Here is a 22,838-nt window from a genome sequence, read left to right on the forward strand (position 1 = left end):
AGTATCTGTATGGGTGCCTGAGTGTTTGTGCGGGTAGGGTGTGTGTGACTCTATGCATAGATGTGTAAGTGGGTGATTCTATGGGTGCATGGTTTTAAGAGTGCATCTGTGATGAACTGTATGGTTGAGTGACTGTATGTATGGGTGTGTTAGGGATTGAATGTATATCTCAGTGGTACATGTGTGACTAACTACGTATGAGAAAGGCAGTATATATGCGTGTAAGAGTATATAAGAGGATATATGTGAGAGTGTGTGATTGTGAGAGTGGCTGTATGGATGAGTGTGTGCTTGTATCAATGATTGTATAAGAGTGTAAGAATGTGGTACTATTTTTATGAGTAAGTGAACTTCAGTGTGTATAATTGCGTAGGTGAGTAAATGGGAGTGTGATTAATTATTTGCATGACTGACTAGGTGTGAGAGTACCTCTATGGATGATTGGTGGTGTGTGAATGTCTATGTAGATGTATAAATGCATATGATAGTCTTGTACGAAGTGACTGTAAGAATGAGTGACTGTACAGGTGAGTGAGTGGAGGTGTATGTAGACCTAAGCGTTAATGAGTGGGTATGTAGTTATTCGTATTGGAGTATCTATGGTTTTCAAAATGGCCGTCTGAAATTTTGAGTCGTGTATCAAAGGTTATATTAGGGTGTGAGAAGATGCACTAATTTATCACATGGATGACGTCATCAGTGATGTCATCAGTGATGTCATTTGAGATGTCATCAGTGATGTCACTGACAATGTCATGACTGATGTAATATGTGACGTCATCAGCAGTGCATTGCGGGGGCGCGAGTTATAGTTAGCTGAACTAACTATAACAGGGGAATTTCTAGGGTTTTGTAAGAGGGAAATGTCCAGCTAACTATAACACCCCTAAAACCTATGTTTTTTTCAGTGAATTTCTAAGGTTTTTTAAATGCCAATTCCTAACTATAACGCCCGTGAAACCTTTGGTTTTTTAAGTGAATATATATATATATACATTATTTTTACATTTTACCATATTACTACATAGAGTTTGAGCAGGCTAGTGGGCTATATATATATATTTATATAGCACTAGCCTGAAAGCCTTAGCTCGCTCAAACTCCATGTGGTAAAATGTCAAAATAAGGAATACGCCTTTCCTCAAAAATGAGGTAATATGATAAAGATATAAAAGGAACATTAACAGCAAGAAAACAGGTAAGGCAAATGAGGAAAGGAGTACTTTATAAGTAGGGGGTAGAAGTAATAGCGAATAGGCAGGGATAGAGTTTCAAGGGTATAGATTGGGGTTATAGTAGTGGTGTATATCATGGGGTAGATGTCCAGGCTATATTCAAGTAGAGAAGTACTTGAGTTGGGGTACTCGATTGTAGACATGGGTAGTGGTGCTAGAATATAATCAGGGATGGAGAAATTATCTGTTGGATGGGCAGAATTATTAAGGCATAAGTTGGGGGTAGAAGTACTAGTGTATAAGTAGAATGAGAGCTATTAGGATATAGGCCGTGTCAGAGGTTTAGGGTAAATGAAGGGGTGAAGGTGCTATGGTACAGTTGGGTAGAAGTATTGGAGTATAGGTGATATACCTGGGTATAGGTATAGGTGGACGGACTTAGTTATAGGAAGCATAATGATACTAAGGTAAGCAGGGCTAAATGTGCTAGACTATCTGCATAGACAGGCACCAGGGTAGACATGTTGGTATTGGTACTATGGTCTAAGTAGAGGTAAAGATAGAGGCATATAGCAGAGTACAAGTACTAGGATGCTTTTAGGAGTAAAAATACTAAGCATTAGTACCAAACTAAATGAATATATAAATATTAATGTTTGCATGTTTAGCCTAATCATGTTCCCATTTTTACGCACAGAAGCTAAGAACTGGATTTTTCTATTACTTGTGGCTTCTTTCCTATGTTGAGTGCTTTTGATTCTCAACTGACACAACAAACAAGTACTGAGGAATTGTTATTGGTAAGCTCATGCTATCTTCTGACACCACGTTTTGGTGTATTTTCCTTTACTTAAGTACTATTCCAATGGGACATAAGCACTACAATATTTTCAAAAAAAGCACTCTACAGGGACCTTTCTTTCCACTATGCAGAATAGGCTCTGACATGACCTTTCACCTATTAGATGTCCTAGGGTGGAGATTCTCTGGTCAATTAATCCATTGAAGCCACCATGTAATGCTTCTATGATATCTTTTTCACAGGTCAAGAGGGGTGGGAGTGCACCGCCCTCATGGGCACCACAGACACAGAAAATACATTTTAAAAAGGTATAGTTGCATCTTACGTCTCATTAATTTGTACCTATGCATTGAAGCTCTTCTTAGGGATAGTTATAGATTGTCTTAGTTCTCTTGCAGAGCTAATGCGTTTCCAAATGTTCTCGGAAGCGAAGTAAACTGTAATTTCACCTTTCTTTGCACCTATGTCATGTGTACAATGCTAAACAGCGTTCACAGAGTATTACAGGGTAGCAGCAGTTACTGTTATTGCACAACCAATTCAAGACATCCAAAGTAAAGTTATATGTAATCAATACAAAAGCAAGCGTGCTAAACCAGAATAACACCTTTCTACTAAAGATGTGCAGTTAGATGGTAGAACACACACAACACAGAAAAGAGTGTACACATAATCAAACACAGTGAAAATTTACTAGTGATAGCATGCCAATTTGTCTTCGATAAGTGGATTAGTATTAGAGGCATTAAAGCCGAGATTCACTACGATTTCATAGAATGCAGAGCAGCACCCAAATTTGCTTCACTGCATTTTGTGAAGGGGAGAACACATCGCAACGCCAGATACAGCAAGACTGGCCTACTGCTGTTGCGGTGCATGAACAGCCTACCTTTTGCGAGGCACCGCCTTGTGCCATGGTACAGAGGAGAGTGTGTCTCGCATGGTATGTGTACTTTGTACTTCCAGTACAATGTCCTTTCTGCAGACAGCCTCAGAAAGATTTGGCACATTGAATTGTATGTTGACTGCAGCACACATGCAATACATAGGTTTTTGTGTGAAATCAATGCATTCAACCTTATTTGCACCTGCTGCCAGCAGACATTAGTTTTTTGTTTTTTTAGTTTAGAAAGCTTTATTGAATATAATAATCCAAGTAAAACATCAGTACAACAGCGAATCATTGGGCAGTGAAATATAACAATAGAAAAAGAAAATTGAATTCTTACAAGATTAACAAGTGCCATAAGGGAAATAGGGAATATACTTATGGAAAACGCTTTTTAAAGGTATTATGTTTAATGGGCAGGGAGGGGCAAGAGGAGGGGGAGGAAAGAAGGTAAGGGAAGGAAGGGAGAAAGGCAATCAATATACAGAGTAAATATCTTGTAATTAACATAAACTAATACATGTATATATAAAAAAACTGTATGCTAATCATGAATAAAGTAGGGTACAAAAACAAGATATTCAAGAGACAATGTGAGAGAGAAAATTGGTTAAAGGCAACCATAGCAAATCTTTTTTGACCAAAAGAGGAACAGTAGTAGCAAAAGCACGATCAAGCCTTTGGTGATGGCACAATAAGTTCCACCAGGCATTATATGAAATCTTTGAAGTGTCTTTCCAATTGGTTGTAATTATCTGTAGAGAAACGGCTATATACAGATCTATACAGACATTAGTTTTTGATGCAAAGTCCAGTCAAGCTATCTCAGTTGATCAGGTTTTGTGTCAAAACCTATGGGTGTTTGAAAAACTCCGTCCACAGCAATTCCCTATTGACTCAAAGTGAAGCAAAGTGGATGTGGTGCTATGCAATTTTCAGTCCTTTCCAATTGGATTTTTTCATTGCTAATGTATGTCAGTATTGGAATCATGTAGAATTAAACTTTCCATCTCACAAACCTAAGCTACTCACATTATACCATTCCGTGTCCCCCATAGCTCTAGACACTGGATAATGATTTAACAGGACGGTCTCCGCTCACACATTCATCTTCGGAGCCACGGGCAGGCAAAGTATGCAGGGCGAGGGTGCAGCTGTGAGGACGTGAGTACGGCATGGCCGACCCCCTTTACAACAAGCATTTCCATTCCCATTCCAATGAGCATTTCAATTATAATTATCTCGGCTTCCAGATCATTCTGGAAATACTTTTTTCTTTTAGTGTGTGACTACAGGTGCCCCTCCCTCCTGTGTTTGAGCTCATGGGGCCTGATTTTGGCATAAAGCATGTATGTTTTTCTCAATACTATATGTATTTTTTTCACATGCACAGCATTTGTTTATTTCAAACCGGATCATTTTCTCACTACCAATCTAGCCATATCGATGTACACATGAAGAAGCTACCCAAGCTTCTCATTCAGCATGCGGTAAACTACCAGATAGAGTGTTTGATTTATGTTAAATGTTCTCTATTGTCTTGTCTGTATTTCTAAGGGCAGCACAACACTACCAAGGTTAATGTAAGGATTAGTCGTGCACTAGTGAAAAATATATCACTTTTGTTCCACAGTTGGTGATGTGTTTTAAATATAACGTTATTGACAAGTTAATAAAGACATAATGTCCTATCGTTCCAGATCTTACGCAGAAAATATACCTACTAGGTATTATATTTGCATGGAAATTTCTCACCTTAATATTTATTAAGAAGACCAATAGGGTATTTTTCTAGGAGTGGTACACGGGATCATTTAGTTTTGTCCTGATTAAAAGCCTTAGGGGATAGGCTTGAAACATGTAGACCGTGAGACACACACCCATCAAAGTGTGTTTCTTCTCTTCCTCCTTTTAATAGTACCAGCTACAGGATTTAATAAAACTTAGTTCCCACATAGCCAGGTAATTTTTTACCCACTAGTCTGCCCCTCCCACTCTCATATCACTATTTACTTTATAGTCCACACCCTACAAAGTGATCCTACATCTCTGTGGGTCGTAGCACGCCCCGTCCGGCAGAGGGGCGGGAAGAACCCGATGAAGAAGCATGCCACCAAGGGACATTTTGGTGGGTGAGGGTTATTTTAAGAAAACGTACTGTTTTCTTTGAATACTTGAATACTATAAAGGTCACTGGGAAGATAGCTACTTAGAGTACAGTTGGACTCATTTTGGTTGTACATGTAAAGAAGGAGGCTGAGTCCACTGTAAACCTTACCTCTCTCTCTCCCCCTTTTGTTTGATTCGAATGGATAATGACCGTCAAATGAAAAGGCCTCTGAGGCCAGTAGGTTGCCTGATTCAGATGGGGTGCAGCCCACCCTCCACTGCCGGTATCAAAGGAAATGGAGCCAATTACCATGCAGTCTAAAACATAACCCTAAAGTGCACTCACCATCCTTAGTGGTCTAGGCCTGAAAGTCAGAGGTACAGTAGCGACTGATCCCCACACCCAGAGTTGAGGTGGAAGGAGCATTGAGCCGGTCTGGCCCAAAGTGAAAAGTCACAAAGGACACAGGACCTAACAGATGCTGTGCTGGCCAGAATACTATCGGAGGGTGGAGTCCACTTTTTAAAGGGGGTCGGGTTCATAGAATGCATACAGCTAATAACTCATCACAGGGGATACAAATGAAAGGACCAAGCCCACCACCAAGCAATCACAGCCCTCAGGCTAGGTAATGGTAGGATGGAGACTCCCACATTACCCTGTATAACAAAGCCTCATCTGATCTCAGGACACACAGCAGCTCTGACAAACATCCTGACTCTACCACCTTCTTCCCTCACAAGCAAGTAGGAGCCAAGGATAAGAGAAGAATGGTGGGAAATGGAAGCATGCACAGGAGTTTTGACACCCATCCTGACTCTACACTTACTTCCTTCACAGGGCACAAGATTAATTGAGAGCCCTGGCCAGTATAGGTCCTATAGATGGGGAAAGGGAGATTCCTACGACGTTGTTTGAAAGAAGGAAACAGAGCTACCCAGAGGGAAAATGACTTACCCACTGGAAGAAGAAAGGAAAGTGTAACAATAAACTGTTTCCTCCGTTGAAGTTGTAGAAATCATGAAGAATTTGTTTTTGTGTATAAAGAACTTAAAGAACTATGAACTATGGGATAATTCAGTATCCAATTAAAGATTGAGAACTCTATGTAAATTGTATTGCAGTCTGTCGTGGCGATTTTTGTTACCTGGTGGAGGTTGAAAAGAATTTGGGGAAGTGTTTTATATATATTTTTTAAAAAATCCGTTTACACAGCATTAATGCAAAGAGAAGCTAATGCTATTTGTTGAGATAAATTATATTTATTCACATTTAGATTGACTTTCGCTAATGTAGTCCTGGATTTCAAAATGTCTAATGTTGTGTGCCATACTGTTTTGTGACACATGAACATTTTATTTCTAGGCAAGCTGGAGTATTAATGCAGTCAAATTCAATGTTTATTTCCTTCTTTCCCATATGAAGAAATATGTTCTTTTCTTTGCAATTATCGTCAAATGTTTTAATGAACACGGTATTCCAGGGACACCTGCAGAGTCCAGACTAGTCCATGTATCTCTTCTTGTTACAGTTATTGTAAGTTTTAAGGGCAGTTAGAGAAGCTTGTATTATGAGAAACCTATTGAGTATGTCATTGTATCATTAACTCTAACTTGATTGCATATAGTCTTTTTAAGATCTGCATGTAGTTGTATTAAAATGTTAAATTGTACATGTTTTTAGAGCAGCTAAGAGCGGAACAGAGCAGAAGAGAGTAGGGGAATTTTAGAGTGCTCTCTCAGAGAGAGGAATACATTTTATTTTGTCCTTCTCTTTGAGTTGACTACATGCTGGTACGTCATCTGCTTTGCAAGATTTAATTTAATTGATTTAATATTAATTGAAACATTTACATTCTCATTATATATTGCTGCTAACCTGAATTTTACCTTCTGTAAACCATTAACTTTTAGTAGACCTTAATGAATTGATACTGAAATATTCTCAGATTTTTGTGGGGAGCCTAATATGCTTTCTATAATATTAGGCGTTGATTTGTTGACCAGGCTCAAGTGTGGATCACCCGTTTCCATCAGGGATTAACACCACTCCCGATAGATCCAGAAAAGCTCTTTATGATTCTCGAATTTGCATAAAGAAAATATTATCCTCTTCAGGCTCTGTTTATGTGTTCTCTTCACAGTGTTGAAGACATATTCAAACATGAAGCGACGTGTAGACTAAATGGTCATCGAGCCATGGCCCAGTGCTAACCAACAATGCGACTTGGTGTGGTGTGACCACTGTGTGTGCCATTTCTCTGTGGTTTTACCCCCTTTAAGAAAGGAAAATACTTTACCAGTACTTGAATAGCACACATCCACCATTGGTGTGACCGAGTAATACTGTTTGCTGAGTGAAATGTGTTTTTCCACAATGCTGGAATTGTACGCAGAGTTGAGTCTGCATAAATTTGCATAAAATTGTTCTGTTTAATAGGATGTGAAAAATTGTTTAGTACCTCGTACTGGAGCCTTAAAGCAATGTATATGTCGGGTTTGTTGGATCAAAAACTGCGGGACATATTTACAAGGGAATGGCAGAGCATGGCATTAAGCACAAAATGCTAATGCCACGCTCTGCCATTCCAAAAATGCAGGGATGCGATGTATTTACAAACATACAGTGCACCCCAGCGTTTTCCCTGCTGCTGGCACTATTTCTCCTAGTTTTTGCTGTTTCTATGTGTGCCGCAATGTGCAGCACACATAGAAGTTGCAAATCATAATTTTTGTAATGATTGTTTATGTGCAGGAAGGTGTACCTTCCTGCATATAAACAATAATTCATGGTGTTTTGCTGTTTCTATGTGTGCTGAACAATGCAGCACACTTAGAAACAGCAAAAACGAGGAGAAATAAAGCATTTTTCCTCGTAATAAAGCATTTCTCCTCGTTTCGCCATGTTAAGACCAGGTTTTCCCTGGTATTAACTCTGGTGCTGCCTCCTATTTATGCCACCCTTGTAAATAGAGGGCAGATTCCAAATGAATGGGTGTTGCGATGGAACGGCCAGTGCAACACCCTTTGCCCGCCCCTTTCACGCTAGATCTAGTGTGAAAGGGTGCCTTATTTACAAGGCAGGGTTAAGCCACGTTAACTGGCTTAACGTCACCTTGTAAATAAGGCTTTGCCCCTATCGCCACAGGAATGTCATTAAAAGTGACATTCCTGTGGCAATAGGGGCTAGTAAATATGCCCCTGCATTATTTCATTAAGTGTGGGTTCACTTAGGGGCATATGTTCAAGAAAGTGGCGGAGTGAGGCCTCACTCCGCCACTTCAGAAACGCAAGGCTGCACCATATGTACAACGATATGGTGCAGCCTTGCGTTTCTCCCTGCACTGGTGCTACACTTATTAGTGTAGTGCCAATGCAGGCACCCTTGCACCATAGTGCAAGGGTGTCTGCATACAGACGAAAGATTGTTTATGTGCAGGAAGGTCCCCATTCCTGCACATAAACAATCTTTAAATGCCATCTTGTCACTTCTATGTGTGCTGCTTAATGCAGCACACATGGAAGTCACAAAATGGAATTTTCTTTTAAGATTGTTTGTGTACAAGAAGGGGGACCTTCCTGTACATATACAATCCAAGGCATTTTTGCTTTTTCCATGTGTGCTGCACAAGGCAGCACACATGGAAAAAGCAAAAACGAGGAGAAATAATGCATTCCTCCTCGTTTCGCCAACTTAAAAGACCAGGGGGCATATGTATCAACATCACCATTTGCGATTCTCAAATAGCGATTTTTAAAGAATCGCTATTTGAGAATTGCAAAACGGGATGTATTTAGAAAATCGCAAACTTTTTGCGATTTCTTAAAATTCCTTAATTGCGATTAGCAAATTGCAAAATCGCAATTAAGGAATACCTGGCCATTCATTTCTATGGGCCAGGAGACCCATAGGAATGAATGGGAAGTAATTCTCAAATAGCGAATTCGCAATTTGCTAATCGCTATTTGAGAATAATTTCAAAGGTGCAAGGGTGTCATGATGACACCCTGATGCACCCCTGAAATGAGCATGTGTGTGCATATGGCGCACATACATGCCCTAAGGGCATGTATGAGCGTCACGTGGCACTTTGCAAAATTAAAAATAGTGCACTTTGAAAGGAAATCGCAAATTACCACCAACTGGAAGTTGGTGGTAATTTGCGATTTCTTAAGGATAATTCGCACAACTTGGGTGCTTTTTACATATCATTTAAGAAATCGCAATTTGCGATTTCTTAAATGCTTACGCAAAATTAAGAAATCGCTAAATTAGCAATTCCTTAATTTTGCGATGGGATTTTGCCTAATACATCCCGTTTTGCGAATTTTTAATCGCAAACGCTGTATTTTGCGATTCGCAGCGTTTGCGAGTAAAAATTAGCTTGATACATATGCCCCCTGGTTTCCCTGGTCTGAATTTAGCGCTGCCTCCAATTTACACTGTCCTTGTAAATAGGGGGCGTGTCAAAAATCAGTGGGTGTTGCGGTGGAACGCCCACCGCAACACCCACTGCCCACCCCTTTCACGCTAAGCATAGCGTGAAAGGGGGCCTTATTTCCAAGGCAGCGTTAAGTCACTTAACGCTGCCTTGTAAATAATGCAATGCCCCTATCGCCGACCACAACGTCGTAAAAAGTGACGTTGTGGTGGCGATAGGGGCTTGTACATATGCCCCTTAGTGTTATTTGTGCCTGCATAATACATGCACCTGGTGGGGTGTGTTTCTGTCTAATTATGGGAAAAATCTAAACACTTGAAAACTTACGTGAATCATATCTCGTTCTTTGTTAATGAAGAAATGTTCCATGCGGTCTGTTTCCCACGCGATGTCTGAAGACTGTCGGGCACAGCAGTAGTAGAGTGTTGTGCCTCATTAAATGCAAGAGGCCAGAGATCAGCATTTCATTAGATATTCATATATAATGCATAATGTCTGAATAAATATCTCAAATCGTACCAACATATCTTTGACAAGAGGGATTAAGGCGTTTCTACAATGTTTATTCTCTTTTATCTCACTGATTGCTTACTCGTGTCATTATTCAAGGTTGCAGTTTAGCAATGAATAATTTTATTTTACACGGGAGTATTTGTGTTGCCCTCAAGCTTAGTGTTGCATACATGCTGCAGGCTCAGCCATGTCAATGTATGTCCTATTGCTGGTCCGGTTGTGTACTTGCCTGCTGGCAACTTAGTTCCCTGACATGCGTGAAATAGAGAGTAATCTACACTCTGTAATAGTGAAGAAGAAGAAGAATAAAGACCAGTTGTTTGCTTCGAGTCGAACTGGGCTAGAATTGCGGGAAAATACTTTTAAGACACTCCAAGGCCACATATAGCTCCCACAATATTGACACTCAGGCCGGTGGTAACTGTAAAAGGCACTGTGGGAGGCAGCCATGTTATGCCGAGAGGCTTCCAATTGACACACATCAATCCATCAGCACATGTGAAAGTAAAGCTCACAGTCTCACAGGAAGCCTTCGTGGTTTTGTATCGCATGCAATGTGTCTCCCTAGGCTTCTGAAGGGTTTAATTGCATATCTGCTAATTCCAGGCCGAGAACTACGTTTAAAAACAGATGCCAGCCCACTGAAGCTTGCACATCGAGAGCATGCTTGTGTACGTGAAGAGATCTTACAAGTACCAACATGTAGTGAAACCGATAATGTACACTTGTCACCTAAGGAAATTGATGCGTCATTTGTGTTTCTCATCAAATAAAAAATTTCAATAAACATATGCTCCACGAGATTACGACGCGCTGAAGGCATGAGAAATCTGTTTACCACTCCCTTATTTAGGAAGAGGGAATCAGTAGTTGAAAACCGGCGTCATTTGCTTTCCTAAGTGAGGAGTTCAAAAGACGTTTTGCTTCCCCTAATGACCAATCCACGAGGGCGTAATTATGAAGGTTCATTATGGAAACCAATCATGAAATATATATCCATTTTAGGGCGCAAACAGCTCATGACAGAAGATATATATTTTAATGATGTTCTTTCCAAGTTATGTATGTAAATATGCATGCAAGTGTGGGTCTTCAATTTTAAAAAGTTTGATTCAATTTGTTTTTTTTGTTTTTTTAATCGATCTGCACAATATGCAATTTTTTTGTACGAAGCAAGGCTACAGTTGCTGAGAAAGAAATTCAAAGGATACGTTCCCAATCAACCATTCCCAATCAATCCCAGATCTCAGAATAAGGCCATTTTCGAAGACCCCCCCATGTCAAATATCTGAAATGGGGTGTGAACGGTCCGTAGTATGGATAGAGGTGGGCGAGCCGCTGAAAGCTTGTGCCACACTCGAGGCAGATCCTGGCTCTAGCTCAGCTCGAAGCGCTCTTGGTGCCATATTATCAAGAACGGCGATAACATTATCGCCACTTTAGTGGCAGGAAACTGCCGCTAAAGCGGCCATAAAAGGCTTGGTCACCCCCACGCTCCTGTGCCTGCTGCCGCTCCCGCTGCACCAGCCTCCCGAGGGCCGCCGAGCCCACACCTGCTTTCCCGCTGCACCAGCCTCCCGAGGGCCGCCGAGCCCACACCTGCTTTTCCCGCCGCCCCAGCCTCCCGAGGGCCGCCGAGCCCACACCTGCTTTTCCCGCCGCCCCAGCCTCTCGAGGGCCGCCGAGCCCACACCTGCTTTTCCCGCCGCCCCAGCCACCCGAGGGCCGCCAAGCCGGCTCCAGCGTTTCCCGCCGCCCCAGCCCATGACCCCGCCCCCCGACAGCCGATTGGATCACGCTCCCGCCTCCCCGCAGACCCTCCCGACCGGCTCCCTTCTTAAGGGGAGCCAGACCAAGATCTAGGGAGTGACCACAGCGCCTTCGGCCTGGTCACCCCCACGCTCCTGTGCCTGCTGCCGCTCCCGCTGCACCAGCCTCCCGAGGGCCGCCGAGCCCACACCTGCTTTCCCGCTGCACCAGCCTCCCGAGGGCCGCCGAGCCCACACCTGCTTTTCCCGCCGCCCCAGCCTCTCGAGGGCCGCCGAGCCCACACCTGCTTTTCCCGCCGCCCCAGCCACCCGAGGGCCGCCAAGCCGGCTCCAGCGTTTCCCGCCGCCCCAGCCCGTGGCCCCGCCCCCCGACAGCCGATTAGATCGCGCTCCCGCCTCCCCGCAGACCCTCCCGACCGGCTCCCTTCTTAAGGGGAGCCAGACCAAGATCTAGGGAGTGACCACAGCGCCTTCGGCCTGGTCACCCCCATGCTCCTGTGCCTGCTGCCGCTCCCGCTGCACCAGCCTCCCGAGGGCCGCCGAGCCCACACCTGCTTTCCCGCTGCACCAGCCTCCCGAGGGCCGCCGAGCCCACACCTGCTTTTCCCGCCGCCCCAGCCTCCCGAGGGCCGCCGAGCCCACACCTGCTTTTCCCGCCGCCCCAGCCTCTCGAGGGCCGCCGAGCCCACACCTGCTTTTCCCGCCGCCCCAGCCACCCGAGGGCCGCCAAGCCGGCTCCAGCGTTTCCCGCCGCCCCAGCCCGTGGCCCCGCCCCCCGACAGCCGATTGGATCGCGCTCCCACCTCCCCGCAGACCCTCCCGACCGGCTCCCTTCTTATGACGTCCCCAGAGCGACCGCGCAGCGGACGCGCGCAGCGGGAGCACCGATTGAGCGCCGAACGTGCGCCAAAGGTAAGCCCGTCTGCGCCCGTCCGCGACCGGATCGCGCCCAGCGCCAGGACCCCTGGCCCACGAGGACCCCGACCGACCCGCCGGACGTACACCGCCGCCACCCTCATCGCACTCAACACCGGCCGATTCCCAGGATGCTACCGAGCCACACCACGACGCACCCACGGACCCTTCAGCTGCCACGCCTGCAAGTTCACCTGCATCCAGACCTGCCTCGCACCAGCACCCGCCAAGTCAAACACCAGCAGCACCCACCTCAAGTGCATCCTGCTCAACACCCGCTCCGTCCACAGACACGCCATCGAACTCTGGAACCTCCTAGACGCCACAGCCCCGGACGTTGCCTTCCTCACGGAGACTTGGATGAAACAAGATCACCCGGAGGGATCGCACCGCCAACCAGATGGGAGGAGGCATCGCCATCATCCACAGGAACACCATCCGTCTCACGACCAGCACCGACATCACCCTGACCACTGCCGAACACCTGCATTTCCAGATCCACACCGACCCGAAGACCACCCTCAGAGGCACCCTGATCTACCGACCTCCGGGACCACGCACCCAATTCAGCGAGGACATCGCCGACTTCATCAGCCCGCATGCCCTCCCCTCCGCTGACTACATCCTCCTGGGGGACCTCAACTTCCACCTGGAGAACAACAACGACCGCAACACCAGCACCCTGCTCGACAACCTCGCCAATCTTGGACTCAAGCAGCTGGTGTCCACCCCCACCCACCTCGCCGGACACACACTCGACGCAGTCTTCTCTTCCTGCACAGACATCGACTTCAGCCACGCCACAGAGCTTCAATGGACGGACCACAGCTGCGTCCACTTCACCTTCAAAAGAACGACGACCCACCACCACCAGCAACAGGCTGCCCGCAGAAGCTCACAGCCGACCAGCTCGCCACCTCCCTGAGCCAGCACCCTCCTGCCAGCTCAGCGAACCCCAGCCAGGCCGCCGACAACCTCACGAAGTGGATCAGCAACTGCGCGGACGAGCTCGCCCCGCTGAGGACCCCGCCCAGCAGACCTGGCAGCAAGAAAGCCCCATGGTTCACCGACGAACTCAAGAGCTCCAAGAAGAACTGCCGAGCCCTCGAGAAAGTCTGTAGAAGGGAACCTACACCGGACAACAGGACCTCCTTCAAGCTTGCCACCCAGAAGCACCACCAGCTGATCCGCGCCGCCAAGAAAACTGCATTCAAGGACCGGCTGCACAACAACGCACACAACTGCAAGGAACTCTTCAACATCGTGAAAGAGCTATCCAACCCCAGCGCAGGAAACAACGACATCACCCCATCGCAAGACCTCTGCAACTCCCTCGCCTCATACTTCCACAACAAGATCGCGGACATACACAACAGCTTCAACAACCAACCAACGCACACCACGACCGAACAACCACCCCCCACCACCACCCTCCACGCCTGGACCCCGATCAGCACCGAAGACACCATCCGCACGATGAACTCCATCCACTCCGGATCACCGACCGACCCCTGCCCTCACCACGTCTTCAACAAGGCCGACGCTGTCATCGCACCCCACCTGCGAGACATCATCAACACATCCTTCGACACCGCCACCTTCCCCGAGAGCTGGAAGCACGCCGAACTCAGCGCTCTACTCAAGAAACCCACAGCGGACCCCACCGAACTCAAGAACTACCGCCCCATCTCGCTCCTCCCGTTTCCAGCCAAAGTCATCGAGAAGACCGTCAACAAGCAGCTGGCCGCCTTCCTCGAGACGAATGGATCCCTCGACCCCTCACAGTCTGGCTTCCGAGCCAACCACAGCACCGAGACCGCCCTCATCGCCGCCACCGATGACATCCGAGCCCTGATGGACAACGGAGAAACAGCGGCCCTCATCCTCCTAGACCTCTCCGCGGCATTCGACACTGTCTGCCACCGCACCCTAGTACAGCGCCTCAGCAACGTCGGAATCCAGGACAAGGCTCTGGAATGGATCATCTCCTTCCTCGACGGAAGAACACAGAGAGTCCGCCTACCACCGTACAAGTCAGAGGCCACCGAAGTCATCTGCGGCGTCCCCCAAGGATCCTCGCTGAGCCCCACCCTCTTCAACGTCTACATGAGCCCCCTCGCGGCCATCGCACGCCAACACAACCTCAGCATAATCTCCTACGCCGACGACACCCAGCTGATCCTCTCCCTGACCAACGACCCCGCCGCCGCAAGAGCCAACCTGCACGAAGGGATGAAAGAGGTAGCCGAGTGGATGACGACCAGCCGCCTGAAACTGAACTCAGACAAGACGGAGGTCCTCATCCTGGGCTCTTCACCCTCCGCCTGGGACGACTCCTGGTGGCCTCCCGCCCTGGGCACCGCACTCAAACCGACAGACCATGCACGCAACCTGGGCTTCATCCTGGACTCCTCCCTCTCCATGACCAGACAAGTCAACAACGTCTCCTCGGCGTGCTTCAACATCCTACGCATGCTACGGAAGATCTTCTGGTGGATCCCCACCGAGACCAGGAAGACCGTCACCCAGGCCCTCGTCACTAGCCGACTGGACTACGGCAACGCCCTCTACGCCGGTACCACCGCCAAGCTCCAGAAGAGACTCCAGCGGATCCAGAACGCCTCAGCCAGACTCATCCTCGACATCCCACGAACCAGCCACATCTCCGGACATCTGAGAGACCTACACTGGCTCCCCGTCAACAAAAGAATCACCTTCCGCCTCCTCACCCACGCACACAAAGCCCTACACGACCAAGGCCCGAGCTACCTCAACAGCCGAATCAACTTCTACGCTCCCAAACGCCACCTCCGTTCAGCCAACCACGCCTTCGCCGCGGTCCCCCGCATCCGAAGTGCGACTACAGGAGGAAGGTCCTTCTCCTACCTGGCCGCCAAGACCTGGAACTCCCTACCGACCGACCTGCGCCTGACCCAAGAACACCTCTCCTTCAGGAAGAAGCTGAAGACCTGGCTGTTCGAGCAGTAGCGGCACCCCCCCTACCCCCAGCGCCTTGAGACCCTACGGGTATGTAGTGCGCTCTAGAAATGTCTTTGATTGATTGATTGATTGATAATATGCCCTTGAGAATTCCCGTAGAAGCCAGGTTTGTGGTCCTTCACACCAGAACCTGGGCTTCTATTGGAATTCTCTAGGGCATATTATCAAGCCCTTTATCGCCACTTTAGCGACAGTTTCCTGCCGCTAAAGCGGCGATGTTATCGCCGTTATTGATAATATGACCCTTGGGGCAATATTATCAAGAACGGCGATAACATTAGCGCCGCTTTAGCGGCAGGAAACTACCGCTAAAGTGTCCACAACCTGGGGTTCTATTGGAATTATCTAGGGCATATTATCAAGCCCCTTATCGCCGCTTTAATGGCAGTTTCCTGGCGCTAAATCTGTGATAATGTTATTGCCGTTCTTTATAATATGACCCCTGAACTCTTGAGCCAAAACCGAGCCGAACTTTCAGGGGACACTGCGTAACATCCACGCTCTAACATGCACAAATAATTAAAAACACAGCAGTGACATCCGATGTGAAACAAGGAGAGAGAAAGAGAGACATCGGTCTAGTGGCTGAATTGCACAATGTAAAACCAGACATAATGGGATCAATCCCAGCTTCCGAACATTAATTTTTGTGATCCTAGGCAAATATTGTCTTTATATAAACCTCCTTTTCCTTCTTTATTAAATATGAAAGTAACTTCAAATATGTGGGTTCAGGGTGTGGGCTGTCTAAAAACCTCTCATGTTTGATTTAATGGATTTAATGTTTGCTTCATGCATTAAAAGAGTCTAGGCACATATAGGATACACATTACAACCGACTTGCCTCAGTTCACTGGATCATTGTGGTTGTGGGGTCAGGGAGGGTGAATGTTTCTAAGTTCATGCCTGAAAACTATCCCTTTTAATAAATATCTTCTGTATGTTAAAGAAATACAGTTTGTGAAATTTGAAGAAACTTTATATTTTTACATGATATCTTTTGCTCGATTTCCATGCCGAATTATTTTCAAGACTTGGCTCGTGCACGGGCTCCTAGAGTCAAGCCAGACCACTGACCCGACTCTGGCTCGGCGCTCTCAGTTGATTTGTTGGCTCGACTACCTCGATTTAAGGAACAACCTGCCACTAGAAATCTGGAAAGAACAGCCCTTGCTCAAAGCTAGAAAATAAATGGAAACCTATCTATTTACTATATAATGTCGGTGCTGCCCCCTTTGCCCCTTATACCTGCAGTTGGTTATCTATTGATCTTATAGTGCCGAGAGACTACACTAAGAGTGTATGCTATGATTTACAAATCTCCAGAAATAAAAAAAATGCTTGTATGTAAATGGCATTTGTAAAGCACATGCCTAGCCAAAAGGTAGGGATTGCTGTACACTGATCAGACCAACCCTGCTACTCTCACAGATCTCTCATGGCATTTCTCTCATTTTAAAGAACCAGAAATAATTGAAACCTCAGAGAAATATCACCAAATGAGGTCTCTTTCCTCCTCGCGAGTGTGTGAATCCCAGGGTGCATTCTCTGTGTGCACATTTAGCTCTTCGAGTGACATCAAGCTCAGTTGAAGGTGTGGGCTTGTGAGATGATCACTGTCGATAAATACGGCCAATGCTCAGTCCCAAAGACGAGCACAAATAGTTTTAAAACATATGACGCGCAGAAGGGCTGCAGAGTCTAAAATGTGTTCAATTAGTGGGAGATGCTCTCCAGGATGCGCGGTGACAGCGGTGCCAGGCATTGTTAGCGGGGACGGATCGCCTAATAACGCGCAGGCCTTTTCTCCTTGATGGGATGGGTCACTGGGAGCAGTTGGCGATGCCCTGAAATGAGTCTCCGCTTATTGACCCGCCGCCGCCTGGCCGCTTAAGTGGATCCATGATTTAAGGGACTGGGAGAATTTTGCAGAGCTGACGCGGGAGTTGAAATGTCCCCAGTTCTCTTTTGACTTCCTGACACGCGCGCGCACAATGGTCTTTGTTATTGATTGGATAACTCGCTGCTCTCTTCATTGAGTGGAGACCCGCGGCGCTCTCTTTAAATAGCTTCCTGGTCCTACCGGCACCTCGTCACTCAGCAGTAGAACTGCCTCTTCTGGAAAGCCAGGTCAAGGCAACAACTGCTCATAGGCTCCTGTTTTATAGTAGAGCTTTGATGTGATATTATTTATTTAACAAGGAATTTGCCTAATTAAATCCTATATTTCAAAGAGGGTATTTGCCCATTAAATAACGTTAACTTCATGCACTCTATTGAAACTGAATTAAGGCCCGATTTAGAGTTTACCAGAGAGGGTATTCTCTCCAATGGCGAGGGAGTACCCTCTCCACCACACTGAAGGTGTGACCGCCTCATTTGCAGTTGGGGGGACCCTCAGTATGTCGACAGTGGAGATTACTCCATCTTCACCATCGACATTCACCTCCAACAGCCCGACGGAGTAATTGCTGTCGGAGGTTTTGCCATTTGTCCACCTGCACTATTTAGAGTGGGCAAATAAATGGCAATCTTGCACTTTTTCCATTTGTTTTTGTTTGTTTGCCCACTCTCAATAGTGCAGGCAGACAAATGTCAAAAACTCTGACCGCAATTAATCTGTCCGTCACCGCCAAGCAAAATCTGGAAGTAAGGAGCAGTAAAAACTGCAAAATCACCTCCACGCTATTGGCGAAAACGCCCGTGGAGAGGGGGTCATTGCTTTTTTTTATTTACATGAAGAAAATTCCGCTCTGGGATTTTGATTTTGAAAATAAATAAAAATATTGAAAGTAAAGCGTAACGGTTTCCTCTTGGTGACTGAGCCATCTGTTAAACTTTGAATGCATTTCTAGGAACCACCATGACTGCGGACATCTATAACTTTGGTGGGCAGAGTAGTCTCACCATGGCGGGAGTAAAGTACTCTGCCACTGAGACGGCACAAACTCCATTCTCTAAAGTCTAAATCAGGCAACAGGTCTCTTTCCACTTGCTCCACCCAAAAACATGTTTTCAATATTGTGTAATAGAAATGAGTACAACAAGCAGTATTTTATTCATTATTTTAGCCAGTGACTTAGACAATATATGTTTTGGTGCCTCCTGTTTGGAGCAACTTTAAATGTATTACTCCTTTTTGTTTAATTTAATCCCCTGTGATGGCTAACAATATAGAAGTATATGGTAAACCTTTGGATATGCACAGAAACAGCCAAAAGCTCAAGCTTCCTGGTGTTGGACAGCCATTCGGTACCAAAAGAAAGCTTCTACAAGCCTTGATAAAGCCATTTGTTTTTGTGTTTGGACCCAGATTTTGTTTGCTTGCAACACAACATTTTATGTGAAATTCAGTATCTAACAAGCTTCTTACCCCCACTATCAGAAAAAAACATGCTAAGGGTGGTTTGTTACATGATTAGTGGACTTGTGTGTTTTAAATGAATAGATATGCTCACAGAACTTGAGGTAAAGAGTTGTAAGAGGAAGAGATGGTGTGAAAGAAAGATCTATAAAGAAAGAGGTTAAGAGAGATAGTTCAGGTGGAGAGGGTGAGTTGAAATGTAGAAGAAGGTACAGAGAGAGACACGTTTGTGTGCGAGAGAAAGAGTGAGAATAATTGATCATAGAAAAAAATATGTTGTTGAATAATATATTTAAAGAGGTAAAGAGAATAGAGGAAGAACAAGAGAAAGGGAAGGTGGAGAGGCGAGGTAGTGAACTAATGATGAGACAAATTGAGAGGTTAGATAGTGAGAGAGTGAGTTGTGGAGTAGAAAGAGGTGAGATAGTGAGGGAGATATGCTGTGAAGAGAGAAATGAAATAGACAGGTGAGTGGGAGTATTGAGGTAGGGAAAGGGTTGAAAGAGAGATAAGGTACTAGAATCAAGAAGGAAGAGGTTGAGAGGTGAGGTGAAAATAGAGTTGAGGGTCTTACAGAGTGAAGTAGATGAAGAAGAGAAACAGGAAAATCTGATGTCAAAAAGAGCAGTGAGGAATTGAGAGATAAAGGGGGTTGAGTTTGTAAACAAAGAGAGTGCTAGAAAGAAAGGTAGATGTAGTCGAGTGAGGTACATTGGGTATATTGAGAGAGAGGTGATCTAGACAAAGGTTAGTTGAGAGAGGTGAGATAGAGAGAGAGAGAGAGAGAGAGAGAGAGAGAGAGAGGATGAATGTACATAGAGGAGAAGAGAGAGAGAGTGGTTAAAAAAACCCTCTCTACTACGGTAGAAGAGGTGTGGTGAAGCAATGAGAGAGGTATGAAACAAAGATTATTTTCCAATGTAATTGCCATCAGCTACCTTGGAGTGTGAGGGTTAAGGCTAAGCAGGCCAGGCATGCACACTAGCACAACACAGAGTAGCAAACAAAGCTGCTGAGCTGCATTGTGCAAGGTAGAGAATGCACCCAGAGCATTAGTTATAAAAAATGGCCTGCTGCTGCTCACAACCTTGTGCTGGTGCAGACACAGGCCACCTAGTGCCACACACACCCATTGCACCATTGTGCTGTCTAGCAAAGGATTTGTGTTGGAAGCATAGTCTTCCAGTATACAATCCTATACCCAGACTATTCTTAAACATTCCATGTACTTTATTTGTGTTGTATAGTGCAACATACATGCACTGTATCGAATGTTTGGAGAAATAAAAAACTGTCTTCATGTTAGCACCTGCTTCATGGAGGCATTTTTTTTAACCGAAGCCCAGTCTGCATATCTTAGTAGATCATGCTTTGTGTCAAAAGCTATTGGGCCTTGTACTCATTTGCACTATTTATACCCAAGTAAAGCCCTGCGATACAAAGTGGTGTAAAGCAGAGAAAAATGTTATTTGTGCTGAGAAAGAACACCATTTCAGCTCAAAATTCTTTTTACAGTGGAAAGTAAATACCCGTGCAAGAATTTGTGCTTATGTGTATCACTTTGTGTCACTTTGTGCTTGCCAAAACCTGCAGTTAATCTGGCCCTTAGTTTCAGTTAAGCATGCTGCGCTGTCAAATTAGAGAAAGAAGCTGGTTGTTATGAGAAATTTTATGATGGCAAGAATATTCAACTTTCCCATTTACTCTCCCAGGGGGTCCTTTGGAAGATGGTGGCCTGGGTAATTGCCCACTTTGCACATGCCATAAAAAGTCCCTGATTTGTAGCTCTGGATCCACTTTTGTCATTGCTATCTACTTAAAAGAAATGACAATCACTCTGTTTTCCAGAATATTTTTTGAGTTACTGTCATTTGGTATGATTGTTTGTGTCCTAAATGTTGGCTCACAGCTAAATAAATCATTTTTGTGAGTCCTCATTCACCTCAGACTCCAATTCATCTCGAACCTTTTCCGATTCGTGCCCTTGGATTACATTGGCAAGACATTTGACCCCGGAGGATGCGTCTCTCTCATAATACCCGACTTTGGGAGCCATGTTATAAGCAGTAAGGAAAGCTGTAAAGGTGTCCTCATAAGACATGGTATATGCTCTTTGCATTACCACCCTATTAACCCTCTTGTCCCCTTATCCACTTCATCAATTGCCACCAAAACGTCTTGCCCTTAGAGACTCCCGCAGTCACATTCATTTTCGAAATATAAAGAAGTGCATTAAGCCACTATGAGTGGAGGAGAGGCATATCACTCAGCCTGTTTCGACAGATTTTCCTTCCTGCCAGCACAATCAGATAGAGGGCTATCTTTCTCATATTCCTACTCAGCTCCTCCAGCCCCTCTGATATCCCCAAAATAATCAAAGATAGTCTTATCTTAATATCCACCCCCATAATGCTTGAAACGGTCTTACCCACTTCTTCTTAAAACATCTTGATTTCTGGGCATTCCATGCACATATGGATATCCGTTGCTTTCACTAACCCACATTTAGCGCAGTTGGCAACACCCCCTTTCTGCATCTTCGATATTCTGTACAGCAATAAGTAATCTCTGTGGAGGGGAAAAAGTGGGTTCTTCTTAAAAAAGCAGAAAATAAAGTGCACATCGATACTTGCCACAAGTCTTGTAACTGCTCCCTCAACAAGAATCCTCCCCACAGTTCCTCCGCCTCCGCCAGCTTGAAATCCCCGTCCAGAGTCTCTAAAAGGTCCCAATGCCAGATTGAAACTTTCTTCTTCCCTGGGAGGTTTTCCGACAGTTGTTCCTCCAGACGGTTCATTGATCCCAAGTCACATTGCATACTCCGCTCCCAACTTATCATGTAAATTTAGATACTGAGCGAATCCCCTATAAAACAAGCATTTGCAATGCAATAGGTCTCGCATTTATAAGAGTTTGAGCTATTGGCATTGTAAAATTACAATGCCTTTTATTTATGTTTTGGTTTTAAAACAAATAAAAGGCATTGTCATTTATAATGTCAGTAGCATAAACTTGCATAAAAGCAGTGTGCGGCGTGCAGCAGTGTGCGGTGTGCAGCAGTGTGCGGCGTGCAGCAGTGTGTGGCGTGCAGCAGTGTGAGGCGTGCAGCAGTGTGAGGCATGCAGCAGTGTGCGGCATGCAGCAGTGTGCGGTGTGCAGAAGTGTGTGGCGTGCAGCAGTGTGTGGCATGCAGCAGTGTGTGGCGTGCAGCAGTGTTTCGTGAAGCAGTGTGAGGCATGCAGCACTGTGTGGCGTGCAGCGGCGTGCAGCAGTGTGTGGCATGCAGCAGTGTGCGGCGTGCAGCAGTGTGCTGCGTGCAGCAGTGTCGTGCAGCATGCAGCAGTGAGTAATGCAGCAGTGTGCAGCAGTGTGTGGCGTGCAGCAGTGTGTGGCGTGCAGCAGTGTGCGGCATGCAGCAGTGTGTGCAGTGCAGCAGTGTGTGGCGTGCAGCAGTGTATCGTGTAGCATTGTGCGGCGTGCAGCAGTGTGTGGCGTGCAGCAGTGTGTGGCGTGCAACAGTGCGTGGCGTGCAGCAGTGTTTCGTGTAGCAGTGTGCGGCATGCAGCAGTGTGCGGCGTGCAGCAGTGTGCTGCGTGCAGCAGTGTGTGGCGTGCAGCACTGTTTCGTGTAGCAGTGTGAGGCATGCAGCACTGTGTGGCATGCAGCGGCGTGCAGCAGTGTGCAGCGTGCAGCAGTGTGCGGCTGCAGCAGTGTGCTGCGTGCAGCAGTGTTGTGCAGCATGCAGCAGTGAGTAATTCAGCAGTGTGCAGCAGTGTGTGGCATGCAGCAGTGTGCAGCATGCAGCAGTGTGTGCCGTGCAGCAGTGTGTGGCGTGCAACAGTGTTTCGTGTAGCATTGTG

This window comes from Triturus cristatus, chromosome 2_1 (genome assembly GCF_964204655.1).
Source record: "Triturus cristatus chromosome 2_1, aTriCri1.1, whole genome shotgun sequence".
Taxonomy (NCBI): domain Eukaryota; kingdom Metazoa; phylum Chordata; class Amphibia; order Caudata; family Salamandridae; genus Triturus; species Triturus cristatus.